Source organism: Calidris pugnax, unplaced genomic scaffold, assembly GCF_001431845.1.
Source record: "Calidris pugnax isolate Ruff unplaced genomic scaffold, ASM143184v1 scaffold111, whole genome shotgun sequence".
Taxonomy (NCBI): domain Eukaryota; kingdom Metazoa; phylum Chordata; class Aves; order Charadriiformes; family Scolopacidae; genus Calidris; species Calidris pugnax.
In genome coordinates, this window is record NW_015090872.1 from 3,305,146 (window position 1) to 3,322,975 (window position 17,830).

A 17,830-nucleotide genomic window follows, 5' to 3' on the forward strand; every position below is an offset into this window, starting at 1 on the left:
GCCGGGCCTCGCCGGCCGCGGCCACCGGGCACCGGCTCCCCCCGGGGAACAGCCGCAGAGAGCCGGGCCCGCCGCCCCGCCCGGAGCCCCTCACACAGCGCTGCGGGTGTCGCGGCCGGGGTCAGGCGGCGGCACGGCCTCTCCGCCCCCGCCGGTACTCGCCTAAGGACAGACCCGAAACGGCGGTCCCTCGCCGGAGCGGCTGGGCCCTGGCTGCCCGAGGCGCCGGCCGTGCCCTCCTGTGGAGCCCCAGCCGCTGGCACACCGTCACGGCGGGGGCACCGCAGGCTGGCCTGGGGCTGCCTTCAGCCGAGGGCTGAGGCGGTGGCACACGGGCGGCTGCCCCGTCCGGGAGAGAGGGATTACTCAGCACGCTGCTTCCTCCCGCTACCACACTGCAGGTGAACGGGCAGCTTCGTGCTGAACACCAGCCACGTAAAAAAACACCCCGACATGTAAGAAATGAGAGGATAAACCTTGCCCCTCGGATGGCAAAGTGGAATGGGTGTTTCTTTGAGACCAGTTTCAGATGCCCAGCTTTGCCGTAGAATCTGGTGCTACATGTAAATATAACTCCATAATAAATTATAACTTGTCCTGCCTGGGGATCTCAGAAGAGCTGCCTGGAGCTGGGAGCAGAGGGGCCCTCACAGCAGTGCCTACAGGACAACACCGACTATGGGAATTCTCCTGCCAACACCAGAACCCCCAGCAGCATCCTGCATTTAGAAGAAAAGCTGTTCATGTCCTCATTTCTCTAAGACGCTACTCCCTAATTTGTACATTCCCCCTCCACCTCCCAAAGCAGCATCAGTGACATCAGAAACACACCTTTGGAAAGCAGTGCTGGTCAGCGTGGATGCAAACCAACAGGCAGGGAAAATCTGAGGAGTCTTTTTCTAGGGACTAAGTGATTAGAACAACAAACTACAGCAGAAGTAAAGCACACCTAATGCAGCTAATAAGATTATAACGGGCACCGTGGTTTCTTTGCCAGGACACTTCTAATAATGCTGACATTTTTAATCCCCGTTAGCAAGAGAGAAACAACTGTGTATAATTACTTGCAAGCACAAGTTAACAGCTAGGTGCCTTCTTGGTAAACACAGATACTCATTTGCTTCAACTGCCTAAAATTCAGAAGGCAGTCATCCCATGCCAGCAGCGACTACCGATCAGCACTTGGGGATACAGCAGAGACTCAGATCTTGAAAACTCATTCCATAACAAGTGCTCAGCCAAACAAGTTTGGTTCTCCCACCTGTGCCCCCCTGCCCAGCCATGACAGGTTAGCACTGAGAGATTTGAAAGCGGCTCAGAACAACATGCTGGGATCCCATGATGCGACCTGCCCCGGCCACATCCCAGCGGGCCCATATGGGCACCCTAGTGGGACAGGCTCCAGGCGTCCCCAGCCACCTCACGCGGGACTGCCCTTCACATCAGACAGCTTTCAGAATCCCAAAACACATCACCTGGCCTCCAGCCAAGGTGTGCCACAACCCACCCTGTCCTCCACAGATACAGATAATAGATGTATCCGCTTCCTCCCACCATCACTCTTGCACAGCACAAAATGCCAACTTTTGAGTGTTATTTTGTTATGAACATTTACTCCCTGTGGGACCCTCAGGAGAGGGTGATGCCGATGCAGACTGCAAGAGCTCTACAACAAAGGTGTGAATTAGCTCTAAGCAGGGATTTTCTCCTGTTCATCAGTTTGGTATACGATCCACACCAAGCATTGATTTTTCCAAACACCAAGAGCAGTTAGAGCAGCAATTGAGATATTTTACATGCTAAAGCCAAAGCAAGTTCAAGGCCACATTTTCCAAGCAAGATATCTAATTTCACTCTCGTTACAAGAGTAGTCAGCCCTAACGAGGAAAGAAAGATAGCATGAAGGCAACATACAAAATGAAAACAGATGAAAACTATCTTTTGTGCTCACTTGTAGTGAAAGGAGTAATCTCCCTGCTAAAACTCACAAAACTATGTTTTATTCCTAGCTTTGTAATAAGTTTGGAGTCAGACTAGCCGCTTACTTGCAGTGAGGTTCTCCTCCTCTTGAGGTCAGTGACATATCTGTAACTGCATTAGATGAAGCTGAATTTCACCCTTCATCCTTCAGGCTGCCAGGTACGAAAAGAAAAGTATTACTCTGAGGAGCTGTGATGCCTCAAAGGTAAATCTTCTGGATGTGAAGAAATGCCAGATGTATATTTTGTCTGTGCAGTTACTTGAAGAAAAATTGTTTTGTCAGAATTTGTTATCTACCTGAAAACATAGCCAGAAATGTCAGCTTTAAAAATAGTCTTCTAGCAAAAATAAAGACTGACTTCAGACCAGAGGTCTATCTTCAATATCTCGACTAAATAAAGGAAGATATTGGTATAGAATTATATTTTTTTAATCTGCATTAACTATTTTCCTATCACTTTGAAATTACCTTGTGATATTCCAAGTCAATGAGGAGTCCCCAATAAGCCTCAAATACTAAAGGATATCACTGGACATCACAAAAAAACCCAGCAGATACATTGACATCTCTCTTTCAGCTGTCTCTGATAAGCTAGGAAAGACTGCAACAAATCCAGAGGGAGGAACTGTAGTGAGAGGACAAGAACGGGGTTGAGGTGATTCTTAATAATTTTTTTAAAAATTTAATTAAAATGTATTTGGGGGCTGACAGTTTCCAGATTCCACCTAGTAGGCCATTCAGTACTAAAAGCTGTTCTTAATCCACAGCTGGTTTTTGCAGTTCATCTTTTGAAATTTCAAAGTGTTTGCTACTTGTCTTGGGACTGTTGCAACATTGGTTGGGACAAAGCATAACCTTGCCTTCACTGATTATTGGGAATAGAAAGAAAATGAAGCTAAAAATATTGAAAGCAAATTAAGAAGTGATTCTCAGAAGGCAAAATAGAGAAATAACACAAAGTCATGCCTTAAGAGGGTAAGAGGGGTGACTTAGTTGTCTGCTGAGCTGGGTCAATGAAAACGATTAAGAAACAGCTCAACAAATCAATGGAAAGGTTATCTGGAAACGCCCAAGAAAGTGAAACTAACACAGAAAGGACCATGTGCTTATGGTTTCTAAGTTCTGATTAAGTATGTTTAATTTTTATTACTTCCTGTTATTGCTATAAAGAAATATTGTACAGCCAGGTTAACGATACGTTTTTCCTCCTGTCTTCATTACAGCCTTTGACACAAAATAAGCTTTCTGAACGGGAGTGTCTCGCTGCACTGGGAACTCTTCCCGAGGAGCCATTGTTTTCACTCTTCCTGTAACTGGGTTTGCTGGACATTCCTGTTTTCTCTATCTCAATTCACACACGTCTCTCAGAAAGAAAGATGTATAAAGCCGGACAGGCAAAAAAGCACAACACTAAAGAAGATGGCAGTGAAGAATGCTATTTTTATGCTCAAAGTGGAAGCTGAAAATGCCAGTCTCGATGACATGAGAACTGTCAGCAAGAACAGATAATTACACAACATGAATCTATCCTCATGACAATGACTCTAATGAGATAGGAAATGGAATAAAATCAATATTCTATTTACATTGACAGTACAGTCTCAAAGCCTGAAATTGCCAAATGGCTGTCTTTTAAAGAAAGAAATACAAAAATTACTGACTGCCTTACAGTATTTTCAAAACACCTCTGCCAAATTCAAAGTTTACCAATAACATATCTCAACATAAACTTTGGAAAAGATACAGCAATTACTGCATGGCACAACTGAGGGATATAATTATAGCGCTGTCATGAAATTAAGCAGAAACAATGAGCTAATTAACATCCTGGCCACACAACAGTGAAGGATTGGTTAAAGAAAAATACTCTTTAGTAAAACTAATGCCTGGGTACAGCACCAGTTGAGATGTATCTCACAGCCCAGCAACTTGTGACTTAAACAGAACTTGGTAAAACTACAAGCATTGAAGTACTAAGCAAGTCCCACACCAGATTTGTAAAAAACCTGCCAACACTACGTCTATGACCCAGATATTTTGCATAATATACATAGTTTTAGTAGTAGTAGTACTAGTAGTAGTGTTTTAAAGGTTATCTCAGTACTGTTTTAGCTCCGACGGAGCTGCTTGGGAAGGCAATGCAACCTCCCACTGCCTTCAGTGGGCTTCTTAGGCAGATCCTCATCAGATGTGTTTTTATCTTGAGTATATTTCACAGTTTCTGAAACCGTTTTAGCAGAAACACCTAACTGTGATATTACATCTGAATTTAACACATCCAAGTTCATGAACACTTAGTTCATGAAAACTGGATAAATAATGAAAAAAGAGGCAACATGTCATAAAGTAAGTGCCCCCAATTTCATATGTGCTACTGCAGTGTGCGGAAAGAAACTACTTCCTTGAAATCAGCTCTCCAAGATTTACGTCCCTCATCAAACTGTGAACCAAATCCCAACAACAGTGTAATTGCACAGACATACAAATCCCATAGCCCAATCCTTTCTTTCTTTAGATTAGTGCTATTTTCAAGTCAGAAAGTTATACTGAAAATTCCTCTTTCCTTTCAAGAGTAGACGGTTATGAAGTAACCACTATTACTGTAACAAAAAAAACCCCTCTGAAGTCAAGAAATATGCCTGTTGAATTTTTTATTTTCTATAAGCTACAGTATATAAATTTGATACTTCAGAGAGATGCAGAATTCACATTATCTGACAGCATTAGATGGATGTGTATTTATGGACTAAACTAGGGGAAGGCCAGTGTCTGTCTCCAGACTAGGAAATGTGCACGCTGGCTGTTATTCTGCTCTTTCAACTTGTAAGCCAGAGACACAAAATGGCAGGAAGGGCTACTCTGCATTTAATCCATTTTGCTGTTGATTTATGTGTTACAAAGCATTCCCATATCCATCCACACCCCTGAAGCTGAAAATATTGTTTCTGGTAGTAAAAACATGTCCATACTACAATTCCTTTACCATAACATTTACATTACAAGCTCTGTATTATCCTGACATAAGAATTTCAACCATGAAAGACGAGATATTTCCTATGCAAGTCTAAAAAGAATTTGTTTCTCTTTAAAAATAACAGTAATCTAGCAATTTAACTAAAAACTCTGAGATTTTTTTTTAAAAAGAAACAGCCTGAATTTAAATAACCAAAAGCTCTTTTATTAAAATCAGTCCTATGTGCTTGTTCTAATTAATTTTAGGCATTGCATTTCTATACAAAGACATTTGAGAAGCCGTAGCAAAATAACTGTGCACTCTTCCAAAAAGTACAGAGCTATTTATTAATCAGGCACTTGCACTGAACGACATTTTGTTTGATTAACTGCAAACATACGTAAGCCAAGTGATGAAGGAGTGAGATGACCTGCGTCAATGGCATCACACCAGGATCAGTCTCCCACAAACCCAGTGTCTTCGTCACTGTCCACCCAACACTGTCCCCTGCCACCAGAAAGGCACATTTCACCTGTAAAATGTTTCCTACACACACATCATGCATGTGTGTGATTTTATACTGCATGTTACTTCTGCTTGTTTCACTGGGGGCAGGCTGGGGTGCCTGTTGATTATGCAGCCAAACATTAATAACAAGCACCCCACATGCAGCAGGTTTTGGGTGTTTTCCTCAAGAACACAGCCACATGCTGAATGTTCCACAACTAGGACTCCTAACTGGAAGGTACTTGTAACAGTGACAAAAAGGATAGCTACACATTACTGAAAAACACTCCTATATCGACAGGTAATTTCTAACTGTACCTGTGTGTGTATATATATATATAAAAAACATGATTGTTAGCATCATCTGTGATAACTACTACAGAAAAAAGCAACATCCATGACTCAGCAAGGGAAGCAACCGCTTCCCTGTAATACCAAATTCAGCTGATGCCGATGGTTTCAGAGAGGAAAAGTGACCCCGAGGAGCTCTGCCTCGTGCGAGATGCAGCGGACACCCAGCCTCGCATCTTGCAGGTCATATGCTTTAATATCTACTTTAGAGCAAGAGAAAACATACTGGCACCTTATTACTGCTAAGCTTCCCACTTTTTACAATCTGATATATCATTTTTCACTTCCCTTCCTAAAGCAGCTGCCACACGGCCCTGGTTGCAAAGGGTGGCTTTTTCCTTCCCCAGAAATGGCTGGATAAAGCAGTGGGTAAAATGAGTCTTGCAAGACCATCAGCTGAGCACCTGTGCACAGACGTGGTCAGTACAAACATTATTATTATTTTATTACTAATAATATCTGCTCCAGCCAACAAGCTCCTCCGCTTAGCTTTACTAACCTGCCCCAGTCCAGGCACCCCCTCCCACGTTCATCCCCATCACCAGACTCTAAATTTCAAAGTTCTCGCCCTTCTGCTTCTTGATTGTCATGCTGCAGGGCAGCACACTGATCATTTTGCTATGTGAATAACTATGAATTTGGAGTCTGGATGCAGCCACCACATCAAATTAATCAACGAGATTAAATCTGAACTTAATGACCAAAAAGGGAACAGGCCATTCATGTCCCCTGCTCTGAGCCAGCGCGTTGTCCCACTCCCACACCCGGTGACAGCCCCCTGAACGGCCACACATCCCTGCTCGCGGCTGCCGCAGCAGCATCTTCAGCAAAATCCAGTGTGGGGCACCCCCCTTCACCCCCAACTGCCCGCTGCCCCAACGGCACGCTCCTAGCTAGGGGAATCAGAAGTTACAATTGCGTGCATTGCTTCATCTTGCATCTGACTTGAGGGCGAACAAAAAGGGACATGAATACAGATAATGAGGAACACGTTACACGGAGTTCCGCTTTCGACAGCGAGTTAGAACGCAGGTTTCGATGGCTGGGTCACTTCAGCTCAGTAATGGTGAGAAGCAGCACTGTGACAATCACATGCTTCTCTCCAAGGATGAGAAAATGACATAGGAATGGGTGAAAATGGGATTGCTGATGTGGTGGGGGCTGCGGGAGAGCAGCACCCCACGGGACCGCAGCACACAGAGCATCCCAGCACAGAACCTCTGGGACAGGCCCAGGGGTTTCGAGCCTTTCACGCCTCTGAAAGCCCCCCAGTCGCCCACAATGGCACCACTGCCACACCAGGGCCTCCTGGAGCAGGGAACCATGGCCGGCTTGGTGCGAGGATGTCACTGCCTGGCTCCTGCTAATGCTAACATGAATCACAAGGCAAAGACAGTGCTGGAAAACCACTCCAGCATCTGTTGTAAGACAGGAGATGAAGCCAACTCTGCTTCAGTTCAAAGCTTTCTGTTTCTCAAAGAATCTCAAATCCAAAATAGAGTATTTTCTATGCTTTAATACATTCTGGCCTTAATTTTTATTTATCAGTCATATCGTTCTAACATAGTAAAGTCTTGTACGACTTATCAGAAAATACAACAAATCTAAAGTAATTTCATTATTTATATAAGATTCTAAATCCTAAAGAGTAAGGGTTTTTTTACTCTCTATGCTCTGTCACCATCTGAGGTACTCGAGATAATTGTTATGCACTACTATAGAAGCAAAATGATTCTTCAGTATACAGCAAAACTAATCAAGTTTAGGAGACGCTTTCCTTGACTTAACAGAGATCACTACACATACAGTGCTCAGCAGCACAGAAACACTAATTGATGTGATTAATTTTGCATTGTGAACAATCTCACCCAAGCTAAATAAATACATGCGTCCTTAGATAGCAAGGAAAAGCTCCAAATTAGTCACCAGTATCAAAAAGTAACAAAAACTGAATGACTATGCTTTATTTTACGAAAGAAATGAAAAATGTCCTTGAGACTGCTTTTAAAATCGGTATTTGCTATTATTTATTGTTATGCTTGTTCATCTTGAGTCATGATATTTACGTAGCTAACAATAATAATCCTGAAAAACAACCAACGAACGGCCTCTGTTCGGAACAGTTTCTTCTGCACAAAACCTCAGCCTGGAGAAGCACCGTGGCTGGCGGAGGTGAGCTGTGACTCCTGAGCAGGGTGTCCCCAGCGAGGCAGGTCCTGGGGACACCCTCCCAACGCAGCGGTGCCCTGAGGTTCCTGAGGCCACCAAGAAAAAACAGCTTCAGGGACACCAATGGTGTAACACTCGAAGGCACACAAGATCTCCCACAGGTTGCTGTCATCTGAGCTCACTAAACATCATATTAAAAAAAAAAAAAAAAGAGCAAGCAGCAGCTTGGCCGAAGGTGCAGTGAGCGTGGTGGCACCTTCTGCATCACGACAAACAGTAGCTACAGGGGGTTTTCAGCTCAGACAGTCAGATCTTGAATAATTTTTGTTTCTGGGTTATAGATCGGGTTGGAACCACTACCTTGCTGAGTTTTTATTTATGGCTGTTGCACAGCTGAGCTGTCTGAAGTGTTTCTGAGCTCCCGTCTTCCACGGAATAATCAAGGAACATCTCAGGCAGAAAAAATGCAGACCCTTCACTACCCTCTTGCATCCATGTATTCCTCATAGTCTCACGTTGTAATAGCTGCTGGATTACTTTTATCTGTTTGTTATCCCTCGCTCTCAGCCTGCTCTGCCAAGGCCAGGCCAAGGAGTGGCAGTGCCCACCGTCCCAGCAGAGCCCTGCACACAAGGCTGCCAGTCTGGGCTCCAATAGTCCCCTTCGTGAGCAAGAAGTGAACTGTTGTCCTTTCTGCTCGCTCTTCTAGGGAACCTCTTCTACGCTCAACCACTGCCAAATCACAAAACACATAACCTTCAAACTCTCATTAATTCTTCTTGCAGAAGAAACAGCCTCTATATATTCATGCCATGTAAAAATGGATCACTTGCCCCAAAATGTCTGCTACAACAGAATAAAAATACCAATGTTAACATGTCAAAGAAACACAGGTGTGGACCAAAAAGGTTAGACAATTTTTAAAAAGTATCAGAAGCACCCAAGTTATACCCCTGCTATTAGTTACCTTAAACACTCATCATGTTGAAACTAGCCAAAAGAACAGCTTCAGGAACGACGCCATATGAAAAGCCAAGATAAAAAAGTGCTGAAGCCCATCTAATGGTGCCACTCATTCACTGAGCACTACCTCCACAGCTCCCTGTCTATTTTCTTTCCAAAGGAGAGCCACAGCAGAGGTCCCCTGGCCAAGAAGATGCTGAGGCTACAAGCCCACGTGCTTGGGGAGCCAGCGTGGGGACAACAGGCAAACTACCCCTCAGCCTCTGGGGACAAGAGCACCCAGTGATCCTGCACCAGCCCCTGCGAGCCCCCCAGCTCCGCTCCAAGGAACTCCTGTCTTGCAGAGGCTCGCATCATACCCGAACCATTTCTCATCACTGTCCACCTCCACCGTCCTCATCTGCTTTCCCAAAATATTTCTCACATGGAAGATTCCTCCCTATCCCCTACTTGGGTTCTCCTTGATGTGTCTCCTTTTCCGTTAATGTACCTGCACAAGCTACCTAAATTGAACACGGGGAAGAAATTTTGGAAAAAGCTCAAAAGATTACCATTTTCCTTACTCACGCTTACCTCTAAAAATACCAAATATGAAAGTTTAAAATTCTAGTCTTATACAAAAAACATGGAATATTTGGAAAATAGCTTTTGAAAAGATTTAAGAGAAAGTAATTTTTATAAAGATGGTGATTAAAGACAGAATACTCAGAAATTGCAGAAAACAAAACAAACAAACAAACCCAAAGCAGTAATTTTGTCAGGCAGGCAGAAAAATGAATGAAAGAAGTTCAAATTCTTGCATGTTAGTCGCCGCCATTGAGCTGTGTTTAATTAGAAGAAAGAGCTGTGTCTACTTTTCACATAAAATCGCGTCATTAATTTATCAAGTATATTTGCACATAAATACAGGAGCTCAATAAAATGCTGATAAGCAGCAAGGAAGATATTTTCCCAGGGACTTTCTTCTAAGCAGTTTGCAGAGCTAAGTCACAGCAGCAAGTGCCTGCACTCTCAGAAGAACATTTTAACTGTTACACATCAAAAAGCTGAAAAGTACAAAATTACATTGTCAGTATCACGGACTCTCTACCTCTGATTTTTGACTGCTTGTGAAAGAAGTCTCAAAAAGACAGTTCAAGTTTTGCCTACATACTGAGCACTGAAGGATTTCTGTATAAAATCACATATGGAAAGGATTTCACTGAAAACCAAAAGTAACCACGTGAAGTCAAAAATGCTGCCCAGGTGCTAACAGAGTCTTCCAAACAGTGGAAGAAACATTTTTTGTTTCGGATGTTCAGATGTTTTTTTTTCCAGCCTCGGAGAGTCACAGAAAAAAACCCACTAGAGTATATTTTGCACAAGTAAATGATGCTGTGTTTATCAGTACACACGGTTGACAGGACCTTTCTTCCACGGACACCACGTGGCACAAGCACCACTGAAATAGCCAGCGGCAGTGGGGACGGTGAGCACCCACCCTGGGGCTCCGTGAGGAAGAGGAAGGGCGGGCGGTTCTGCACAGCCAGCCCCCCCATCCCACCCGCACCTCCGCCAGCAACACTCAGCAGATGTTGGAGCACCGGCACTCGGGCGCCTGCGCACACTGAGACACGTCTTTTCTAGGGTGAATCCAGGCCTAATTATTGCTGCCTTCAGCCTGGCAACCTGCTCGGAAAACCTGACACATCTGCCTGGTTCAGTGAGCTCCCGGAGCCTGCACGCTTCTCTGCGGTGCCCCCAGGGAGTGTGGTCTTTAAAGGCTTGAGACCTCAGGTATATCTAGACCCAATTAACGCAGCAAACTTCATTTTCTCCTAGAGCAATTTACTTAAACTTAAAAGAAAAGCTTATCTCCTTGAACACTGTGTAGGTGTCACTGCAGCGGAGATAACGTCACTGCGATGCCAGAGCTAAAGCGGTCTCAGGAGCACACTCCCATCCCACACACCTGCTGGAGGCCAACCTTCCGTGAGACCACCTCCACGCACCGGTGGACCACCTCTTCCCAAGGCAAAGGGGGAGCTGGAGGCTACAAGACTACCAAGAGAGGAGAGCTGAGGGCCTCGCAGAACTGAGCTGAGGAGCTCTGACCGCTCTCCCTTTTTTAGAAGGAAAAATTCCCATTAACTTCTCTGGAAGCAGGATTGGGCCTGAAGCCCAAACATGCTCAGGGTTCCCGAGTCCTTACTCACCACTTGCAGCCGGACTCAGTGGCGCAGGAGCCAGCAGCGCTGCAGGAACATGGGCAGCGAGGGCTGCAGGAGCCCGGGGTCCACCAGCTGGCACCGAGCATGGGCAGGGGCACCGTTCTGTGCTTGGGACCTGCTGCATGAAACACCGTATATGTACTTTATAAATACCTCTCACTCTGCCCGTGGGTACCTATAAAGGGTGAACGCAGACGCCGTCAGCTGAGCTCCCCATGCAGGCTCCTCAGACAAACTTGAACTCACAGCCACCCGAGTCAGGACGGGTTATTTATAATGCTTTCAATGTTTTACTTTTCTCTCCAAATAATACCTGCTCCAAGTTCAAGCCCAAGGCCTATTTTGCCTTGCCAGATGATCTGCGACCGTCTCATGACTTATTACATTGTTATCATCGCTAAGCTTAGCAAACAGGGCTGCTAAGTCTATTAATCTTACGAAACACAAAGTCTGAAACCGTAGAAACAAACCATCTCCCTACAAGATATATAAAATGTGGTACAGCACGATAAGGGGAAAATTCAGTGCGCGCTCTGTTAATTTTTTTCTGTGCCGCTGCAAGCAAGACTGATGCATTTTTATAAGAACCAACTCCGAATGTAACACTAATGACAAGTATGTAAGCGAAAAAAATTCCTTTTACAACAGCAGCCTCCCTCAGGGGCAGACAGCGAGGTGTGCTTCCAACAGGAAAACCTGGACTATATGCAGGAGTTTAAACTGCCACCTGTAAATTCAAGTAAAGAACTGATAAAAGGAGTCAAATACAGCTGGGCTAGCGATGGAGGGCTACGGGAAAGCTCACTTCTCAAAATGTCAAATGACCAGACATTTTAACCCATATTTTAACTTTAAGAAGTACTTGCTTCTTTTTATTGTGCTGAAATTGACTCTGATTCAGCCACCAATATACAGCTTGTGTATTTAGGTCCCGAAATATTTTTCTGTGAAAACAAATATTTGGCATATTTGCCAAAAGCATAAGGTCCGAAGGGCAACACGGGCAGTTGCACGCTTTCTGAGAGTGCTCAAATAAGGGCTGGAAGTTGTTTCTCCCCGAGACTCCTCGCCAGCAGCGACCGGCAGCTCCAGAGGCAGCAGGGCTGCAGCAGGACACACTGAGCAGGGGGGGGGACAGCACTGCTTGTGCCCCCCCGGGTGGTGCTGATTATAGCCTTGCCTTATAGAAACAATACTCTGGCTACCCAAAACTCACAGCCAATTTTGGTTAACTCAGTCCAGCTTCCTCAATTTTCCTGTGCAATCTGTAGATTCAAATGAAAACGAACTCTGGCTGCTCTACTCAGCATCCTAGTGACAGAAGTATTCTTCTGCCTTCTAAACTGCTGCTGCTATTTCTAATTAATACCAAATAGCAATCACGGTATTAAAAATTCAAGCTGCATTTAGTGAGAACTTAAGTTAGACTTTAGTGGAGACTAGCAGATCATGTCTACTACAAACTTTGACTCTTTTTTTGTTATAGTACATTAAAAGAGAGTTCTCCCAGCTACCTCCAATAAAGGTATCTTGGATAAAAATATTCTTTTATAACAACGCAGGTTATACATGTAATTTGAAACATGGACTATTTCACAGGGTAGTAGCTGACAGCAAGCAGACATTTAAAAAAATTAATTGATCCCAGAAGAAAAGCAATTCTCCTAACACATAGCTGGATTTCATCCCGAGGTCAGCACACACCAAACCCTCACACAGCCGTCAAAGAGTCCGGTGGGCACGGGCAGCTTCGTGTGCGCGACCTGCCCCAGCTCAGCACCAGAGTTACAGGAGACATTTCAGACCAGCCTCAGAACAGGAAAACTTACTGCTGGTTCTGCGTGCACATGACAGTGTAAAACAACATTTGTCACTGGCTTTCTTCTCCAAACGAAGCAATGACTAAGATGTCCACCCTGCACAAACTGCTGAAGGTAGAGCAGGAGACATCAATTGCTTGCTTGAACTGCCTTACCAGGAACCACACTCCATTATACATTGCCATATGCAAAACCTTCACCTTTCAACTTTTTATATGTGTATTTTTTTTTTTATCTTGGGATGTATTCACGTTTCATCACAACTGTGATACAGTTTTATTGGTACCTTCTCTTTCCTTGTTAATTGCTGTGAACTCTCGTTGATACCAATGGGAATTACAATTGCACATAGGCAGAGCAGAACAGACTCCAAACGTCACCAAGGATAGCAATAAAAAAAACCTTTCACATGTTTATCCTTTTGGTAAATAATTATGGGATAGTAGGAAGGAAATGTTGTTTACTTTGCTGCATTACTTGGGAAACTAAGTTTACAATATATAATTGTTAGGAAAATAAAAATAATAATAATAACAATAAGCAACTGCTCTAATCCCTAAGGAACACAAATAGTGGAGACCACCACACACGCAGGCAAAGGAAAGCCCTGGAGCCTCTGCCTTGCCCTGGGCCCCCCTGCAGCCCCTCTGCACTGCGGGGGGCTGAAATCAATGGGATAGATTTGAACACAGGAGTCCCCAGGGAAGCAATAAAACCCAGCCAGATTCCACACCTTACAGCTGTTAGGAGTATAAAGCACATTAACCAAAATCCTGGATCTACGCATTCGAGCTTTGCTCGCGCTGCGGCAGATCTCTGAGCCCTCTGGCAGCACCTGCACATTTGTGTGCAGGATTATTCTGCCACCGCTTACAAATGAACAGTAAAAACCCAGATTATTTCAGGCAACACCTGATCGCTGACATGAGTGTCCTTCCTTCTTCATACTGGAAAACCGTGATAAAAATACAAAAAATACAACCACAGTAAAATTCCTTCTGGACAGCAGTAGGTGCAGGAATTTTTTGCTAAATATTCAGTTACAGAAATCAGCCTTGGCATGGACAAAAATCATAAAAATATGACAACCAAAGGGAACAGAACTTTTTTTTTGCAGTTTTATCTTAATGATCTAATCTTTGTTAACAGCAAAATCACCTCTTCTTCACATTTGCATTTAAAATGTGCACAGGGCAAAGGAAAACACATATTAAGCCTTTGAAAGTAATGAATAGTTAATGCAAGGCATCTTTTAAAATCCAACACGTGTGACTTCCTGGGTGTTAGTACTGTTAGAAAAATGATGTTTGGAGTTTATACATGCAGTTCCTAAGTAGCAATCATCCTCTATTCTGGACATCAAGAGGTGCTAAGGCTCATCCTCCTAATTACAGGCATTTCTGTGTCATTACCACCTCCACATTAAATCTGAAGCACCAGAATAAAACAAGTACTTATAGGAAATAAAAACAGAGGGGAAAGTGTATGTTTTAATCTGAAATGGCCATGAGATCTTAATCTACAGCACACATATAAGAACCTTTGCTGTGGCCACATAACCCATCCTGGGCAGGGCGGTAAAAACCCATGCAGCTTTAATGGTCTCTCTCCTCTGGGCAACCAAAATAATGGCCCTACGGAGCAACACCCTTTTCACTGTTTAATGTTTGTTTCAGCTGTTTGGTGTGATGCATCACCATCTCCCATACTTCAAATTTACTTTCCAGGTTTCCAGTATCCCTGGGCTCTAAACTCTGGGAAGTCAGATTTGCACCTGACGCAGGGATGCAAAGCGATGCTGCTGGGACATTGTGCGAAGGCCACAGAATAACACATTTTCCAGTCCTCTGAAATCCCTTGCAAGGCAGTCTGCGCTGAATGGCATTACAGATTCTTTTCAATAGTATCTTCCCTGCTCACCAACTTTTGGAAAGTAGCGTTTTCAGTGCTCCTGAGCCATGCAAACCAGACAAGCACCAGAAACCTCCATGCAAAATAGGTTATAAAAGAAAGCAACAGCAGCACCTGCTACTTTCAAACACTTGTCAGCGTGTGGTATTTGTCACAGAGGTGTCTAAAAACATTAGTTTATTCAATCCTTGTCCTCGCTGTAGGAAACAAAATATAAACTCAGCAATTGTTACCTAGTAAATGTAACCTAGTTAATGATGTTACCTAGTAAACGATGAACCGCATCTGAGACTTAGTGAAGCAATAAAGTAGTAGAATTCAAGAGGTGGATTAATGCAAAGCAAGATTAACCTTTCTCCAAAACTGAAAATTAATGCCTACATTTAAAGCTTGAAACAGCTGGAGTCACATTTATTTATTTCTGATTATACTGCTGAACTTCCCAAAGCAGAATGAACTAACAGCCTTTCCAATCTAAAGTAAAACCAGAAAAAAAAACCCTGAAGTTTTTAGATGTCCCCCAGCACAGGGGGCCAGCAGCAGCAGAGCCTGACCTGCAGCCTCAGCCCTTCTGAGGGGCCTGTGGTACGGCTGCTGCAGGACAGCGAGGTGCTCCAGGAACCCACACAGCACCCCACTAAACCCCCCATGCCTGGATCTTGCTTAGGATTACACTTTTGTGATCTCCCAACTCTCCCCGGGGTGAAAGCCCCCTCTACACTGTACACCGTCCACAGCGAGGCCGTGAAATAGTAACTCCTTAGCCCTAATTGCCTACACAAAAACCTCTGAGTAAAGACTATACTGAATTATGATTATGATTGCTTCCGCAATTACATAATAATATACCAGAGAAATTTTAAATTAAAATTCTCTGCTTCCACTAATTAAACTCTTTTGTTGATACTCCTGAAGACAGATACTATCCATTACCTCGTTAATCTCCCAGATCTACAGCTCTAACATCTTCTCCCACGAGGGTGAAGAACGCGGGTCAGACTTCTGCCTAGGGGGGTCCGAGCCGTAGGCAGCCGTCGGATACCTCTGAACTGGCCGTTTCCCATATTTGCAATACAGCTTTCAGCCCAGAAAAAACACGAAGCTCGCGCCTGTCCGGCACGTGGCACAGCTGTGCCTCACAACACTTCTGAGACAGCGAGCATAAAGGAGGATTTTGTGGGTGAATGAAAAGAAATCACAAAGCAAGGCTGTTCCCACCGCAGGGAAGGCCGGCGCTGTGCAGTGGATGTATGGAAACCATACCCTCCGCTGCAGCTGAGGGGGGGTTTCACAGGACAGCTTTGGCACTGTTTCCTTACTCAAGTGAATTACAAATTGCTCACACAATGACCCAATTTTGCCTATTGATGCAACTGCCTCAGAGTACAACAAAGCATCCTTGGACTCAGATCCTTGCCTGCCATTCAAAATAAATTTAATACAAAGATGGCTTTAAGGAAATGAGACAATAAATACGCCCTGTCACTTTCTCTCTCATATATCAGACTAAGAAATCTGTTGCCTGTGTATGTTTCTTCAGTAGCCCTAGTAAATAACAACTGCACAATCCTGTATTTTTAGGTAGCACGTAACGGTAATTGTGGAGCCTGCTTAGTTTAATTCATACACACAACATACAGAGTAATAAGTTTTCACAATTTTTTCAAGCCTAGAGACTAACTGCTTAAGAAACTTTGAATGTTCAGTCATCGCCATCCCTCTTCTATTTAAACATCTTTTGCTTCAACTAAGCCTGAAGAAGTTTTGTAGCTCAGAAGCCCAGCCTTTGAACGCAGGGAAGTCCAATTCCATTTTACGATGTCCCAGTCTACGCCCGATCCGACAGGAGCTGAGTAAAGCAGAGTGACGTAGGCCTCACAAAATTTAAATTGCAAAAGCATAGGCTGCAACCGCAGAGCTCAGCTCACCACGCATCCAGCAACCCGTCCCCTCCAGAGAGGCCGTTGGGGTGCTCCACACCACAGAAACCCTCCCGGGCAGCTCTCCCCGCTCAGCCCGCAATGCCAGTCCCGACACCTGGGGTTTCTGCGCCGCTGCCTCCCAGCCTTCCACTGACAGCAGCTCTGTCACCCGCTCCAGTGCAGCCGGGGATGCCAAGCCTTTACCTTCTTTCTCTTTTGTTTACTTTAAACTGTCATAATATTGTTCTATGTCAGCACCCACAAGCAGGCAGAGCCTGGGTGGCAGCTTCCAAGCGCTGGACCTCAGGCACTCACCCTCAAACCTCCCCTGCAGTAATAAGTACTATCGGTTTATTATTCATTATGCAAATTATTTCCTTGTTGTCACTTTGGAACGTGCCATCGTTTATTAGACCCTTTTTTTTCCCATAGTGCTACAGAAGACATAGCCCAGCTATTTATTCAGTGCTATTATTAATTATTTATGTGCCTGTCCAGTCCATCTCTGTTGAACCTGCTCTCACGCAGTTTCACTATCTCTACTTCGTCACCTGTGTCCTTTTGCTACTGCCATGTTTTGCAGCACATATTCCCTCCCTTCAAAACAACCATCAAAAGCAATCATTTATTTTAAAATAAATCATCATATTTTTTTCGAAAAGAAACATTTTTATACAGACATTTCACCGTTTTTCTCTTCCACCGAACTAACGCTGTTAACGAACTGATTTGTTTACAGTAACTAGACGTGAAACAAAGTTCCGAATTCAAGAACTTTCCCCCAAAAGAAAAAAAAATATTAAATACCTATTTCTACCCATTTAACGCAGAAAGTCCCGAGGGGACGGGCAGCACAGCCAGTGCCCATCGACCCGGGATGTCGCCCGACGCCGCGATGCGCAACCGCCGACGCCCCTTTGAAGTTACCGTCTTCTTTAAAAACCTAACCCAAATAACTGCGCTTTTTTGGAGCACCCGCATTCCCGGGAGAGAGGCGCGGCCGGGCGGGAGCCCCGCACCGCGGCCTGCCACGGCCCGCCCGC

At 44.4% G+C, this 17,830-nt stretch overlaps 1 protein-coding gene across 5 annotated transcripts in view; it reads right to left on the reverse strand.

Annotated features, from left to right (window-relative positions):
• Positions 1-17,830, reverse strand: part of MBNL1 (muscleblind like splicing regulator 1) — a 105,489-nt gene that overhangs the window by 76,120 nt on the left and 11,539 nt on the right. Inside the window, exon 1 of one of the 5 annotated variants that reach the window (XM_014945908.1) lies at positions 17,595-17,612. The exons of the other annotated variants lie outside the window; for them this stretch is intronic. The gene's annotated coding sequence lies outside the window, so the exon portion shown is untranslated. Of the gene's footprint in view, positions 1-17,594; positions 17,613-17,830 lie in introns of those variants that run through there. 5 annotated transcript variants of the gene reach the window in all.